The sequence below is a fragment of the Otolemur garnettii genome, unplaced genomic scaffold (genome assembly GCF_000181295.1).
Source record: "Otolemur garnettii isolate 467f Iridium unplaced genomic scaffold, OtoGar3 scaffold00036, whole genome shotgun sequence".
Taxonomy (NCBI): domain Eukaryota; kingdom Metazoa; phylum Chordata; class Mammalia; order Primates; family Galagidae; genus Otolemur; species Otolemur garnettii.
Window position 1 is genome coordinate 665,219 of NW_003852431.1, and position 16,377 is coordinate 681,595.

Sequence of the window (16,377 nt, forward strand, 5' to 3'; positions counted from 1 at the left end):
TGTGAATTAAACAATCTATCCATATTGTAAAAGAGTAACATACATTAAGACTAGTAGGCTGTATTCCTGAACTATAACAGTTGACCTAAAAACTCTATTAATTCAAATAACATATGAATAAACCAAAAGAAATAAAAGCTATTTGATCACCCTGTCAGATACTGGAAAAAATTTTTTATTTTTTTAGAGACAGGATCTCACTCTATCACCTAGGCTGGAGTGTGGTGGCAAGGTCATAATTCCCTGTAGTCTTGAACCTCTGGGCTCAAACAATCCTCCCACCTTAGCCTCCTAGTAGCTTGGATTACAGGTGCATGCCACCACACCTGAACAATACTTTTTTTTTTTTTTTTGCAGTTTTTGGACGGGGCTGGGTTTGAATCTGCCACCTCTGGCACATGGGCCAGCGCCCTACACCTTTGAGCCACAGGCGCTGCCTGCATTGCCCTTTTTCATATTTTTTTGCCCTTTTCATATCTTTTTAATTTCACATTTTATTCTAAACTTTCCTTTCTCAGTTCCAATTCCCTAGTAGTTTAAGCTTAACCAAGAGCTTGAGCAGTCTCATAATGAAGCAAATATCTGTTTTTCACCTTGCTCTTTACTTCCTGTGCTTATGTTTGGGGCTGTTAAAGGGAAGGTGTTGGTGGAAACAACTATCACCTTCTTGTTGGCCCTGTGTAGTAAATTTGATGTCTGCTCCTTGTCAACTCACAATTACTTCTCTAATTCATCTGCAAGCGTAGAAGGCTGATGGTCGCACTTGTGCAGTCCAAATGTTGGCAACAACTAACCAAAGGTAAGTATGACTAGTTCATTGACAGTTCAAACAAGTTTCTGGCTGCTCCAACTGGAAGGGCCATGTCAAATTACTCAAGGGTCTCATTATGTTGGTTTTGTCCCCCACAAACCTATAGCTACTCTCTCTTATGACCCACACTCTTGATTCTCTGCTGGCGAGATACGGATCAATTATCTGTGACTCTAAAATCAGGTCCTTGCTCCCTCTTCTTCTGGCTATCCTACCCGCCAAGTCTTGCCCATGTGTTTGTACCTCTTAGAAGCTCTACGTTTAGCTATGGAATAAACATCAGACTTTTGTACAGGAAGTCATAGACTTCATGAGGTCTTCCATTCAATGTTTTCTCCCTATAGAAAGGAAAGTGAGGTTCTTTTTATGAATTCTATTCTACCCCCAAACCAGGGATCCCTGGACCTCTTCAATTTTTACACTTGTATTCAGAGGTAGTGACAGTCACCATCGGGTAATGAGAGGAACATTTTTGTTAAAATGGTACTTTAATAATTGTCTTTGGGATATCAGCTAGCCAGAAGAGCTGATGGTTTGCTAAACTCACAACATTGGGCTTTTCACTGATGTTTTGTTCTCAATGTGGGTTTCTCCAGTAATTTCAGAACCTCATCCAACACAACTTTGTAGAAATTAATTTATTGAGTTATCACAACAATGCCTGAAGTCCTATTATTATTCCCTTCTAAAAAATTAACGGTCATTCCTAGTAAGTTGCAGGTCCAGATTTAAAACAAACCCATGTGTCATCCAACCAACCCCAGCTCTTTTCACCTTACCTTGAAATATCCAAAAGAACTAGCTCTGTCTTCAGAGTGATTCTAAATGAGATTATTCCCACAGCATGGACTTCCTCCTGAGGGATTAACAGAAATAGTAAGTAGTAACATGTCTGTTGATAGTATGTGAACAAAACAAGTAAATTCAACATGGATTTCAATTTTAGCTTTCTGTCTTTTGTTTTCAGCTTTTAATTTCCAAGCTGGGATAGTTTATGTCTATTGTGCTCAAATTCTTCACTTGTAAATTAGAAAAAATAATAGCTTCTGCATCCGAGGATTATTGTGAAGAATAAAGTGATTTACATAATGTGTTCAGAATGCTGCTGGGGTCAGAATAAGTGCTCAGCTAAGGCTATTATTGTTACTACCTTCACTTCTTTCCACACAGAAAGCCTTCACTATCTGTGCATACAGATAAGGTCCAAGGAGTTTTGGATTCACTTAGAATTCTTTGGTTCTGTCTCTAAAAACATTTAAGATTTTGTGAACTGGGCAAAGAGTATCATCCCTCTATTTGGATTAAATGACAGAACAATTGAAGCTTGTACCATCTACACTCCTTTCAATCATTTTTGAATCTGTATACATTTTCTTTTGTTCTGTTTAAGGCTTTGGGTCAATTTTAGGGAAACTGCCTTAGTCCACTTTTGCTACCTTGTTTGATGTAAATGCAGGTTGCTATGCTTCTATTTCACAGCTACTATCTCCACAATTTTAGCCCTTGCTTTCAAAGAAATTTTTGCAAGACTGCCAGTTGGAATAAGTAATTAACACTTCAGCTCAGCTCTGAAAGGGGAAAACAACTGTGGCATACAAACTCCTGCCAAAGTCAGTTCTCTCACCCAGAAAATGCTTGAAATACTCATCAGGCTACTTTCAATTTCACTAAAGGAGAGGAGAAAAAAAAGGCAAAACGATCAAAATGGAAGTTCACCATCCTATCTCTATCAACTGTTAGACCAAATTAAAGTGGGGGGGAATTAGTGAACAAAAGCAACACGCTTCTACATGGAAGGACTCCACGAACAAAGCATCAAGTGAAAAATAGCAGATTGCAAAGTGCTATATATCAGCAATGTAATGAAATTCATTTCAAAGATTTAAAAACAACCAAAATCATAAATTATTTTGTGATAAATATGTAATAAAATTGGAAAATGCCTATGGGCCTATGTATGCCAAATTCCCGACAAGTGTGAGGTGGTGATAAAGTAGATTGGGAGAGATACACACGGAATTTGAATTAAACTTTATTTCTTCATCTGGGTAGAAAGTTGATAATTGTTACATCGTCTACTATAATTTGAATATATATTTCAAAATAACTAAATAAAAATCAGATCATTCTCATTCCATTAATATCATAAAAAAGAGCTCTGAATAAAGGAAGGCTGTACCAAGCCAAAACTTCTAAGCAAATCTTCGGGTTATTCTAAGGAACACTTGAGATGTTTCTGCTTACAGGGATCCTTTCTGTATCAATATCCAGTTGTTCCTCCCACAATTGTGCTTTTGCCTTCATCACCATCCTTTATAGAACTTCTGTCGAGAAGGAAAATAGATGCAATTACCTATGAGTCTGTTTTGAGGTGGGAAGTCCAAGGGCAGCCTTGTTCTGAATCTGCTATTGAGAGGTAGATAGACTTACTGTTTTGCCTTTTACACAGGATTTTGCTCTTCTAAAACACTAGTCTTATAGTAGTTTTCAGAGTTGCCCAGAAAAACAGCCAAAAAGGTGTATATAAAGAGATTTATAATAAGAAATTTGCTCACGAAATTATGTAGACTGGGAAGTCCCAGATCTGCCGTCAGTGGGCTATAGACACAGGATAAAGACCCAAGGACCAGGAGCCTCTCAGTGGAGTTCTAATGTAAAGTCGGCAACCTGGAGACACAAGAAAAACTAATATTTCAGGTCAAGTCTGAAGGGTAGAGAAGACTGATGACACAGCTCAAAGCAGCAGGCTGAAGGAGTTTGTCCTTCTTCATGGAAGGGTCAGCTTTTTTCAAGCTTTCAACTGATTGGACAAGGCCTACCCATGCAAAGGAGGACAGTTAGCTATATTCAAGTTGTAGATTCAAATGTTACTATAATAGAAAATATCCTCACAAACACACTGAGAATAAAATTTGACCAAATATCTGGCAATTCTATGGACTGCTCAAATATGTAAAAAAATAACTATCACAGTCTTGGTGCTCGTAGCACAGTGGTTATGGCTTCAGCCCACATGGACCAAGACTGGGAAGTTCGAACTCAGTCCAGGCCAGCTAAGCGACAATGACAAGTACAACAACAAAAAAATAGCTGGGCACTGTGGTGGCTATACTTGTGAGGCTGAGGCAAGAGAATCGCTTAAGCCCGTGAGTAAAAGATTTCTGTGAGCTGTGACACCACAGCACTCTACTGAAGGTTATATAGTGAGACTCTGTCTCAAAAAAAAAAAAAATTAATTATCACAATTTCCTATAAACCTTTTTGTCTTTCTGTTAACTCTGAATTAAATGCAATATTTACAGATGAAAGGATGACTCAAGCACAATTATTCATCTTTTTTTTTTTACTGCTATTCAAATATATCCTTAAAAATTGTCCTAAATATTTCCTTTATCTGTGTAATTGAAGTCTGTCTGCTGCTGCTAATATTGTCCTCTCAAATTTCTTGGCTTCTGGATATAGTGACTATTTAACAAAGTAACAATTATTGTTTGTGTGTATTGTTACAGTATTATAGGGCTACAAAAAATAATTGAGCAAGCCAATCAAGGATCACATTATACACCATCTTAAATATAATAATGGAAATCTCACAAGATTTTCTTCAATTATTACTTGTTGAAGAAAATATTGTAATAAAGTTACAAATATATCTTCCTTGTCATCTATTATAAAATTTTCACCACAATATCAGCGTTTCTTTTAATGAACTATTTCTTAAAATTTTAAGTTCCTCCTACTTCCAAAGTATGTTTTGAAACTGAAATCCAGATTATTCTCTGAAAAAAGAAGTTTAACTATAACTACAGCAGTTAGTATTTAAATAATATTTTAAAAGCATGTTGCTACACAGCTTATTCTTACCACTTTCTCATTTTTAGTATTTAATGCAAATGTGAGAGAATATTTTATAGCCAATCATGCTATCACTTTACTTCTTTTCTTGATCTATTACATGCATAATAACATCTGAATTGTCATATCAAATAATAACACCAGACACATACATGAAAGTCTGATGATTAAGTTCATGAACTTCCCCCCCATGTGCTTACGTTAGCAGCACTAACCGTACAGACAACTCAGCAAGGTTTCATAACCTTAGTATATCAGTGTCTCACTGGTGTAATTGTGCTCACATGTGGCAGAGTCTTGCTGAGTGATGTTCATTATCACTGAACACCACCTCAAAGTCTTGCTGAGTTGGATGTTTTGGTGTGCCATTGGGAGAATGTCAGAACTTGAATTAGAGAAATATAGAATACACCTCTCTTATGCCAAAAAAAAAAAAAAAAAACTATTAAAGGCTAAGCTAATTTTATTTTTGAGGTGCAGTTTTCATACAGTGCTAGGGACAAATATTTAATGTTTAGTCTGATCCATTTGGGCAAATGTGTACATTTTTATTACCCATACCCGTATCAATTTACAGATAATATTTGCCATTTCACAGAGCGTCTTTATCTTACTGCCAAGCTAATTCACATTCCCTATTCTAGACAACCACTAATATGACTGTAATTGACATTAGCCTCTTCTAGAACTTCATATAAACAAAACTCTGTGAAATGTACCATTTCATATCTGACTTCTTTCACTCACTGTGCGCTTTCTGAGACCTGTGTTGTTGCAGAGTGTCAGTGTTCTGTTCTTTGGGTTGTGGAATATTCCATCAAATAGATGCCACAGTTGCTTGTCTTTTTTCTTGGTAATAGATACCTGAGTTCTTTCCAGTTTTTGGCAGTTATGAATAAAATTTCAGGTATAATGAATATTCTTGAAAAATGCTTTTTACAGGCAGATGATTTCACTTATTTTAGGTAAATACACAGGAATGGAATTGCTGGTCATATGATAGATTTATGTTTCAATTTTTGCTAAACCAATGTATTTTTCCAATAGTAGTTGTACGGTTTTATATTCTACCCAAAATCTTTAAGATTTGTGATTGCTTCATGTAAGTGACAATTTTCCATAGTGCTGTTTTTTACTTTAGTCATTCAAGAAGATGTATAGGGATATTTCATTACAGTATTGAGTTTCCTTAATGACTAATGAAACAGCACCACGTGGTTACTAGACATTTACATTTTATATTCTTTTATGAAGTACCATTAATTCAAGACTTTGAAAATTATCTTGCATTGTTAACAGTTTTATTAAGGATGAAGGATGTCTTTACATATTCAGGATGCATGTATATTGATAGGTCTGTTAAGCTATTTTTTCCTAGTATATGGCCAACCAATTTACCCTCTTACAAGAGTTTGGTGAATATAACTTTCTAATTTTGATAAGTTAAAGTAACTATATCTTTATGAGAAAGATAATTTGCTTTAAGTCACAAATATGTTCTATGTTTTCTTCTAGAAGGTTGATAGCTTTTGTGGCTTTTTGCTTTAACTATTTTTCTATTTTTCTTTCTTTTTTGCTAACATGATAGTCTAATCTCCTGGCATTTAATAGTAAAACATTAAGTCAGAAAGAGAAATTCTATTTTTTTGTTTTACTTTTCAGAGATTGTTTTGTTATTTCAGGGCTTTTGCATTTCTACATAAATTTTAAGATTTTTTTTTTCTATTATCTACAAAAAAAGCCATTTGCGATTTTATCTGGGATTCCATTAAGTCTGAAGAGCATTTGGTTGACACATAACAATTTTGTGTCTTTTGATCCATGGATGTAGTATATCTCTCAGTCATTTGAGACTTCTAAAAAAAATTATTCTGAGCTATGTTGTATAGAATTGCATGTAAAAATCTTAAATAAATTTTATTATATATGATCCTCAGTTTCTTATGTCTTTGAATATTACTATAAATGGCATTCTTTAAATTTTATTTTCCAATATTTTATTGCAGCATATAGATATATTATTGGTTTTACGTTCTATAACACTGAGAAATTTACTTACTAGATTTTGTAGGGTTTTTATTTTTCCTTCCAGAAGATTTTTTTTCCTTCCTTTCAGATTTTCTGCCTATAAATTGTGTAATTTATGAATAATGAAAGCTTTGTATTTCTTTCTTTTAAATCATTATATATTTTATTTCATTTTATCATATCTGGTAAATTTAGAAATGTGACTGATACAAATATGACCCTTTTCTTTGCGACAGAGCTCCCCAGGCTATCTTTACCATCTTTATGATTTCAACTTCAATTTATATCTTAGTTCAACCCCCTATTTGAGCTTCAGACACCAATTCCTGGCTACTTATCACTAATCACCATCTGTACATTTCATAGCCATCTCAAATTCATCATCCCAACTGAATGTACTTTCATCTCCCCAAGAATCCCTTATTTCCTTATATTTAGGTCAATGTCATAACCAATAACTCCAAGATGAATTCTTGAAATCAATTTTAATTTTATACTTTACTAACTCCATGATCTTTCACACAGACACACTCTTGAGATCCAGACACAAACTCTTTAGCAAACTCTCTAACTTAACTCTTCACAATCTTGTATTCCCTCCTTACCCTTTGTCCTAATGCTACTTGCAAAATTTAAACATGTATTTTCACTTGCTTAGGCTATTGACTGCACATGGATTTGCCTCTCCATCCCTCCTCCACTTTAGAAAAATTATAAATACATATCTAAACAGGTCATTTGCTTTCTAGAAAATCTTAAATAAACCTCATTTATGTATAAGATAAAATTCACACTCTTAACTATACATATTTATGAAGGGTTGATAGAGAAATTTAGGAGGGAAATTTAAAAGTTCTTATAGATTTCAGTATCGTGTACGGCAGGGCACTGGATACTTTCTGTACATCCTTCCAGAATACTCTCTTTCACCTACCAGCTGCACTACAAGTCAACTTGCTATGGTCAGGAGACCCCCTCATCCTTTGGTTATCTATTGAGTGCAATCTGGATGTTACAGAAAAATACCATAAACTGGGTCCCTTATAAACAACAGTAGTTTATTTTTCACAATTCTGGAGTCTGGGACAGCAAGACCTACTCACCAGCATATTTATCACATCTCACTTTCTCACTTCAAGGGCTCCAAACATATCAGTCTGAACACAGTCGTGCTTCTTGCATGCACAGTATTTTAGCCAGGCTTCCTCCGTTGTATAACTTCTCCTAACGGTCTATGTAAAGCCTTTTTAAATGACACCTTGACCTTTTGACTTTGACCACATTAGATTTTCTCTTTAATCCATTGCAAATTGAACGCAGTACTTCCAGGAGTATTTTATTTTCTATCATTCAGTCTTTATACATCAAAATTTAAAACTTGAGGGGACTCTCTAGGAAAAAGACAATAACAGTATTTTGACTTTTATATAATCAGTACTTAGCAAAGCTCTTAACATACTACGGTCATTAAAAAAGTGATTGAATGTTTCAATGATTAAGTAATTATATACATGAGTGCATGTAATACACTTTGGAAATATGTTGTGGGCCTTGTACTATTAAGTTGGCTATTGAGACAGAGCAATTTGATAAGCAAACTTAAATGTCTCTAACCGCTAGTGTAGCACAGACACCTTAAGTATAATAGATACACAGAAATCAAAAAACGCTGAATTTTTGAATTTGAAAACAAAATAGGAAAGAACCTTAAAGAACATTTAAGCATAATACATAGTAGTGCTGATGAATCATCAGATGATGCATTTCCATAAAAGTTAGAAAGGCACCGATACCCAAAGATGACACAAGGGTTTAAAATGGCACAAGTGGCAAGGATAAAAAGTGAAATCAGATTCCTGACTGATTGTGTTCATTGAAGCTCTCATGTCACTCTAGTGCTGGGACAAATGCCAGCTGAGTTCAGTTTATTCAGTCTCCTTAAATTACTCCTAAAGTTTAGTCAAACACTATTGTGCTTGAATTGTTAACTAACATTTTAAGCAGCCACTCGCATGCCTCATGAGCTCCATCGGAGCCTATTTTTCCACTGAAGTTAACAGAATAACATAGAGGACTTAAAGGAAAATATTTTTACACATGAGATTATACAATTATACCAAGGTTGCCATATGCGGAGAGAGAAGCTTTGTCTCTCTACTCCAAAGGCCTATCAGTTGAGTCCTATGTGAGTTTTTGCCCTGGTTTTATTGTTGCTAGGAACAGCCGATATATTTCAAGCAAGGTTAACTTTGGTTACAAAACTCTGAATAAATATTTCAAACTGATCTACAGAGCCTAAAGTAATCAGAAGACATATATAAATATTAGTCAGGATTGCAAAATAACACACAAAACTTCTGAGAAGTTAAAGATAAAATCCTTCTTAAACTATTTTACATGATGTGATTATCAATTACCTTACGGTAAAAGACGTGTAGATTCATGATTTTCAGGGCTAAAAATTATTGTGATGGCATTTACTCTATGACAAAAATTATCCTTCCTTAATATCAAAAAGGAGCAGAAACGTTGACTTGATATAAACATTTCTAGTGACAGAGAATTATTACTCCATCCTAACCCAGCCAATTATTAGAAGTCTTTCCTTGTTATTGTAGCAATATTTGCTTTTCCATACATATTCCCCATTGCTTTCTCCATGGAATGATGCAGCAAATGTTATTCTCCAAACATATTATTTGAAATACAATTAATCTTCACATATTTGAAGATAGATGCTTTCTCCTAAGCTTTTCATTGACACAGCCTGAGTGGCCAACTATGCACTATGGCTCAGTACATCTGTGATGCAGGTGGCTGCCATGCTGAACACCACCGTTTTATTTAGTCAACACCCTTTTTTAGAAATGAAGTGCCAAGGTGATTGTCAGAGCTTCATTACTCACCTAGTGGAAAGTATGTGAAATAACATGATTATTAGAAATTAGTAATATTTTTAATCTGGTTATTGTAGTCAATCTATTTGTTAAATAGTATATCCATTAGTAGAAGGAACAAAGAAATCTTTAATGTAATAATGTTTAACTGTGATAGGAGATTGAAGTAAAGAGGTATTAGTAGAAGTAAAGAGAACTCTAAAGAATATGTGTACACAGGTAAGAGGAACAGCCACCACTTCCAACACTGGGCAGAAGAAAGCAAGTTTATCTGTCTCCTTCCCCACCCCGATTCTGCCCTTGTTGAAGACGTTATAGCCCAAGGTTTACTGAATATCAGAGAGGTTTCTGTGGTTCTGTGCTGGCGGAACTTATTAGAAAGCTGCTTTCCACGGTGCCAGAAAAGGCCATTTGTGGGAACATGTCACACTAGGGGAATCTGTTCCATTGCCCAATGGTGGTGCCAGGGGAATCTGATGGCCTCTGAGTTTTGTAGCGCACCATGTACTGAAGAATCCTCTGGAGAAGCCGCCCATGTTGTGGAAGCTTAGAGCTAGAGAAACTCCAGCGCACTAAAGGATGGATGCAGGTGCTGATGGAATACCTGTTCTGCAGAAACCACGCCCTGGAGGAGTCACCCCTGCTGCAGGTGTTGAGCTTTCTGCCAGCATGTGGCACTGCAGGAGCTGCGTGGATTTCAGGAAACTAGTGGCGGAGAAATCACCCGCGCTCAGGACCCTGGTGCTGGAGAAACCAAATGCAGCGCAGGAGCTGGGCTCTGGAGAAGCCATGTTTGCCGAGGGACCCTGCGAGAAAAGCACTCTGGACCTGAGAGAGAAGGTCCTCCGATGTGGCTATACCGTTCTCTTCTGACAAAGCTCAATCAAACCAGATGACAAAAGAACACGATTTACAAGACTAAAGCAGACAATGTTTTTTGGATTTGGAGGAGAGACCTAATGCTGATAGCCTGATCACGAATAGGCATCTATGGTTGTGATCCGTTCAGTTGGCTACACGTAGAGCTTCAGCCTTAGATTAGTTTTCTAGTGGTCCTAACATTAATTTTAACAAACTACAGTGGTCATTAATCCCTACGCTTAGCCACAAATACACAGTATTTACAGTATTACATTTTCATATAGTCTTAACAATATGAAAACATGATAATGTTTCATAACAAAATTAAAACATGATAATCTCAATTTGCAAAATAGGTAAGAAGTGATGTTAAACTTCAGATATTTTGTTCACATCTATATGTGTGTATGTGGCATATTACATAAAAGTACATCTTTTTTTAAAATTATAGGCTATTTTATTTATTTAGATAATTTAAGCATCATCCAGTTTATGCAATTTATATTTGCATATGATTTTCAAAACTATAACTAGTATATTGATTATAGTAGTAAAACTGTATCCATCAGTATATCCTAAAAGTTTAAGTCACTGAACGCAAATTAACAATAAGCTAATAGTGAATAAGTAAATGCATAAATATGAAAGAATATATGAGTTGATCCCATCTCTTTGTAGGAATAATCCATCAATACATATGATACATCAAAATGGTCTTACATGATTTTTATATTTTCAAATTGGATATTTTCCCCATTGTAAATTTTAATACAACATCCATGTGATTTCTAATTTTATTAATGTGACTAAATTCCTGATCAGAATCTTTACTGTCTTTCTTTGTATCCTTGTCTCTTTGTCTCTATTATCTGGTCTCTGCTTTTCTCTCTCATTCTGTGTGTGTGTGTGGGGAGACTATGTGTCCAGGAAAATATATATATATACACAAATATATGTAAATGTACACTATAACCAAAATGAAAACATATAAAGATAATAAAACATATACTTTGACATTGATATTAAATGTAATTTTATTAATTTTGATATGTCATTTTATTGTTTTATATTTGTGTGTGTTTAATTTAGGTTCCCATCTAGGAAAAATGTTTTTTCTTTCTTAAAAGTTTATATTTTCTATTTGAAACATTTTTTTTTCAGGAGCAAGGGAATATCTACATATGATACATCAAAATGGTCTTTCATGATTTTTATATTTTCAAATTGAATATTTTTTCCCTGCTTTAAATTTTAATACAACATCCATGTGCTTTCTAACTTTATTAATGTGACTAAATTACTGATCAGGAAAATCCTCAATTGTGTTATAAATACACATGCAAACACACATGCACATTTACTACTTAAAAAAAAATAACCTCTTTTATGATTACATGGATGGAGCTGGAACATATTCTTCAGAGTAAAGTATCTCAAGAATGGAAGAAAAAGTATACAATGTGCTCAACTCTACTGTGAAACCAATATATAATCACCCGCACTTCCATGTGAAAGAAGGAAACTATAGCCCAAGATTAAGGGGAAAAGGAGACTAGGTTGAGGGAAGGTAATTGGTCGGCCCACACTTACTATGGTGCATTTTACAGAGGTACATGTCAAATCTACCACTAAGTATAGAATATGAACTTCTTAATACAATAATTAAGAAAGTCTGGCAAAGGCTATGTTAAACAGTTTATCATATTTCAAATTGTATATAAAACCAGCACATTGTACCCCATAAATGCATTATTGTACACGGCCGTGACTTAATAAAAATTTAAAAAAAGAAAAAAAAAACACACATACATTGTTCCACACTTGTAATTCTAACACTGTCGGAGCCTAATGTGGGCAGATCGCTTGACCTCAAGAATTCAGGATAAGCCTGAGCAAGGGTGAGACTCTGTCTCCAAACAATAGAACAAAATAGCCAGTCACTGTAGTGGGCCCATGAGAGTCCAAGCAACTCAGAAACTGAGGCAGGAGGATAGCTTGAGCTCAAGAGTTGAGATTGCTGTGACCTAAGCTGATATTATGGCATTCTCATCTGGGGTAATGGAATGAGACTGTCTCAAAAAGGAAAGAAAGAAAAAGAAAAAACACTTATCTTTAGTCTTCTAATTACAATCAACTCTATATTCATGAATTTTCATCATCACTTAAGTAAAAATAGTTATGAACAGATGTGTTAACTTTATACTGTTACATGTAAGGAAAAAATGGTTGCTACCAACTATAGCTGGTATATTTTCTTGATAATAAGAATTTAATGCCTACATATCTTGTCATAATAACACAATTATCAATGTTATCTTGATCATTACAATATTCACTAGAATAATACAACCCAGAATAATATATGCTGTTCAGAAACTGGTATTCTGGCAGAATAATACAACAATTCTATAAAATATGTGTACATAAGCACATTGTATGTGTATTTTATTACATACATCTGCTTCTCAGTCTCTACCTCGAAGTGATTATAATAGACAGATGTTATATTACCATACAAGACAATGAAGAATAGCAATTCAGGAGGAAATCCAAACTAACAAACTAACGTCCTATGTAATCACATTTCCAATGTCTCAAAACATGTCAGCTTTACTCCACAGTCTCTTATTTTGGATTTAATGATCTTAGTTCAAATTTATTTTCACATTTAACTGTGATCTATCCTTATAAAATGTAACCAAGTCATAATTATTCTAGTACCACATTGGGTCCCTCTTCCAGTCTGTGTTATCTAAACTACATGTTCTTTTTCTCAGTGGAACCAGAAAAATGTCCGATGTTTGCTTTGTGATGTTGACAGGTGAGAACATCCCTTCGCATGCGCTGGTGTTACATTTGGACCGCTCACCTCACTGAAGGAACAATGAACAAACAGGTATGTAATTTAGCTATGAATATTTTATCCTCTTCAAGATTTTTGGTTAGCAGGCAGTGAAACATAAGAAATTATAACAAGGTTATAATCATAACAAAAATTGTTCAAAAACAAGGTGCAATCATAATAACTTATTTTCACTTTAAAAGGACCGATGCTAATGAATAATAGTTTCCCTTTTTTAAATATTTACCCCAAGAGTTGAAATTTCTAGTCACTATTTCTTTGATGTCAGTTTTATGAGTATTACTTTTAGCTCATGATCTTTTGATGTAAAAGTCCTCTAGAAGTCACTACATTTTCCCTGTTCCCAACAGTAGTAGAGGCCATTGCAGAAATTTGGAAAATGTTTAAAAAATGCATAGAAAATTGAAGCAACCCAAATACCCATCAACACATGAATGAATTAACAAATTGTGGTAGATGTATACCATGGAGTACTATGCAGCTATAAGTAAAGATGGAGACTTTACATCTTTTATGTTTACCTGGATGGAGCTGAAATAAGAATGTCTTAGTAAAATAACACAAAAATGGAAAAAAAAATTCAAGGTACTCAATACTAATATGAAAGCTATATAGAAACAACTACATGCCCATAAGGATGATAAAACACAGAATCTTGCAAAGGAGAGGGAGAGGAGGGAGACCCAAGGGAGGAGGAGGAAGGGTAATTAGTAGGATCTCACTTAATGTGCATAATGTGAGGGTGTTGAGCACACTTCTGGGTGAAGGGCTCAACTACAAGTTGAATTTTACCTTAGAAATGAAAACAATGTAACCTAAAAATTTGTTTCCTCATATTAATTTGAAACAAAAATTAAAAAATTGAACTAAATTGTAAATCTACTATATCTCATTTATATTTATAATGTATGTGTATATTGGAAATATTATTTATACATGTCACTGTAAGGGGTGGGGTGTGGTGGCTAACACCATAATCCCAGCACTCTGGGAGGCCGAGGAAGGTGCATTGCTGGAACTCAGGAGTTCAAGACCAATGTGAGCATGAGTCAGACCCCCGTCTCTACTAAAAACAGGAAAACTACTCAGGAATTGTGGTGGGAGCCCGTAGTCCCAGGTACTTGGGAGGCTCAGGCAGAAAGATTTCTTGAGTCTGAGGGACTGAGGTTGGTGGTGAGCTATGATGCCACAGACCTCTACACAGGGGGATGCTATAAAACTCTGTCTCAAAAAACAAAATCAGTGAAATCTTTTTTGAATTTATAAAGCTTTCTTTACAAATAAATGTATGATATATTTGCCTGCTAGTCACTTATATTGTCATATCATTTATTCTAAAATGTCCCTACCTTTAAAATGTCTTACCTTAATGTCTCTACCTTACAGAAAATTGCTAGAATTCAATGATCTGGTTGAAAAAATAATAATATTTTATCACTTCTTTAATAAAATGCCAAATTGCTTTTTTGCTTTCCAGAAAGGTACCAATACATATTTCCACTTTTAGTATTTGACAAAATTCCCTACATCCTGAAGACATTTATAAATTGAATTATTACTTTTCTTTGTAAACAAAAGAAAACGGAACTAAAAATAGAGTATTTTTTCATAGTATTTTTATAATGCCTAAATTTGATGACTTAAATTAGGATTTGTGATTCACTTTGAATATTCTGGCAACGTGCTTGAGAGAACTAAAAAATTTTAATGCTAAATTATCAATGATGATAGCAGGAGCTATTTGTGGGTCATTACAGAAGTTTTTGAGATACATAAAAATTCAGAAATATAAAATCTGCAAAGATGGAAACAAACAAAGCCCTCTGAGAAACATCCATAAGCCTGGTAAGTTGAAACTCACACAGGTGAATTAGAAAGGATGCTGCCGACGTGGCCTCTCATCCGAAGCAAAACAATGTCCCACAACGCAGTCTGTCTCAAAACTTTTGTAGTGACCCTGGTACTATAGTATATAGTCTCATAATAAGCTTAAAGATATACCCAGTTATCCCAGTGTTCATTTTGTGGTATTTGTATATGGGCCACTTTGTTGTGAGTATATTTAGTTCGCGGAGACCACTCTCTTTTGTACTAATGAGGTAAAATCTTAATGTCCAATTAATACAGGCTACTTCCTGACCTTGGTTTGTGTTAAGGTTCTCACTACCTCTTACGTGCAGCAGGTGAACTGCTCTATTACATCTCAAAGTTACTCTCCTGCTGAGCTTAGCATCTGTGTCCCTGTGGGACCATGTATACATGAGTGTAGCCGAATTAAATTTTTATGTGCAAACGCATATTTGGTGGCATGAGTATGATGGATAAGCTAGACTCCCTGTGCAAAGAAACACTACAATATGCAATGCGTGAGAAAAGGCGACTGGCTCAGATAAAAGAGTTTTGCAAGAAAAGATCCCAGGGAGAGAAAAATCTTCCCCACTGGTTTGATCAAACTGCATTTAAGGCTTCATGCCTCTCAACAGTCTCTGAAAGTGACAATGGAAAGGAAGTCGTTATACAGAAAGAGTACATCTGATTGTATATTCATACAGAAATAGGGTGGCTACTAGGGAGACAAAATCGCCTGACTTGAATCTTGCTAATTCCTCCCTCGTTTCCTCTCACTCTGCCTTGAGAGGGACAGAACAAAGAGGCAGAAGGAGTGCAGCCAAAGTTCAAGTCTGCAGACAGAGGGGACAGTGGCGGGCGTCTACAGGGGATATTTGGAGACTGGGGGCACATGTCAGGACTGATGAGTGCTCAGACTGGTGATTAATTGTTGAAAAGAACATTTATTCATATTAGTCTCAGCTTTTAATTCATTTCAGAAGATCGAATAGAGACATCAAGGCTGTGAAATGAAACACATTGTCTCTGCATTCAAGCGACTCATGCTAGAGTGAAAAGAGGAAAATAGAAATAAACCCTCCAAGTATAATCTACTTGAATCAGTATCAGTTAAAAAAAATTATCTTTGGGCGGTACTTGTGGCCCAAAGGAGTAGGGCGCTGGCTCCATAAGCCAGAGGTGGTAGGTTCAAACCCAGCCCTGGCCAAAAAAAA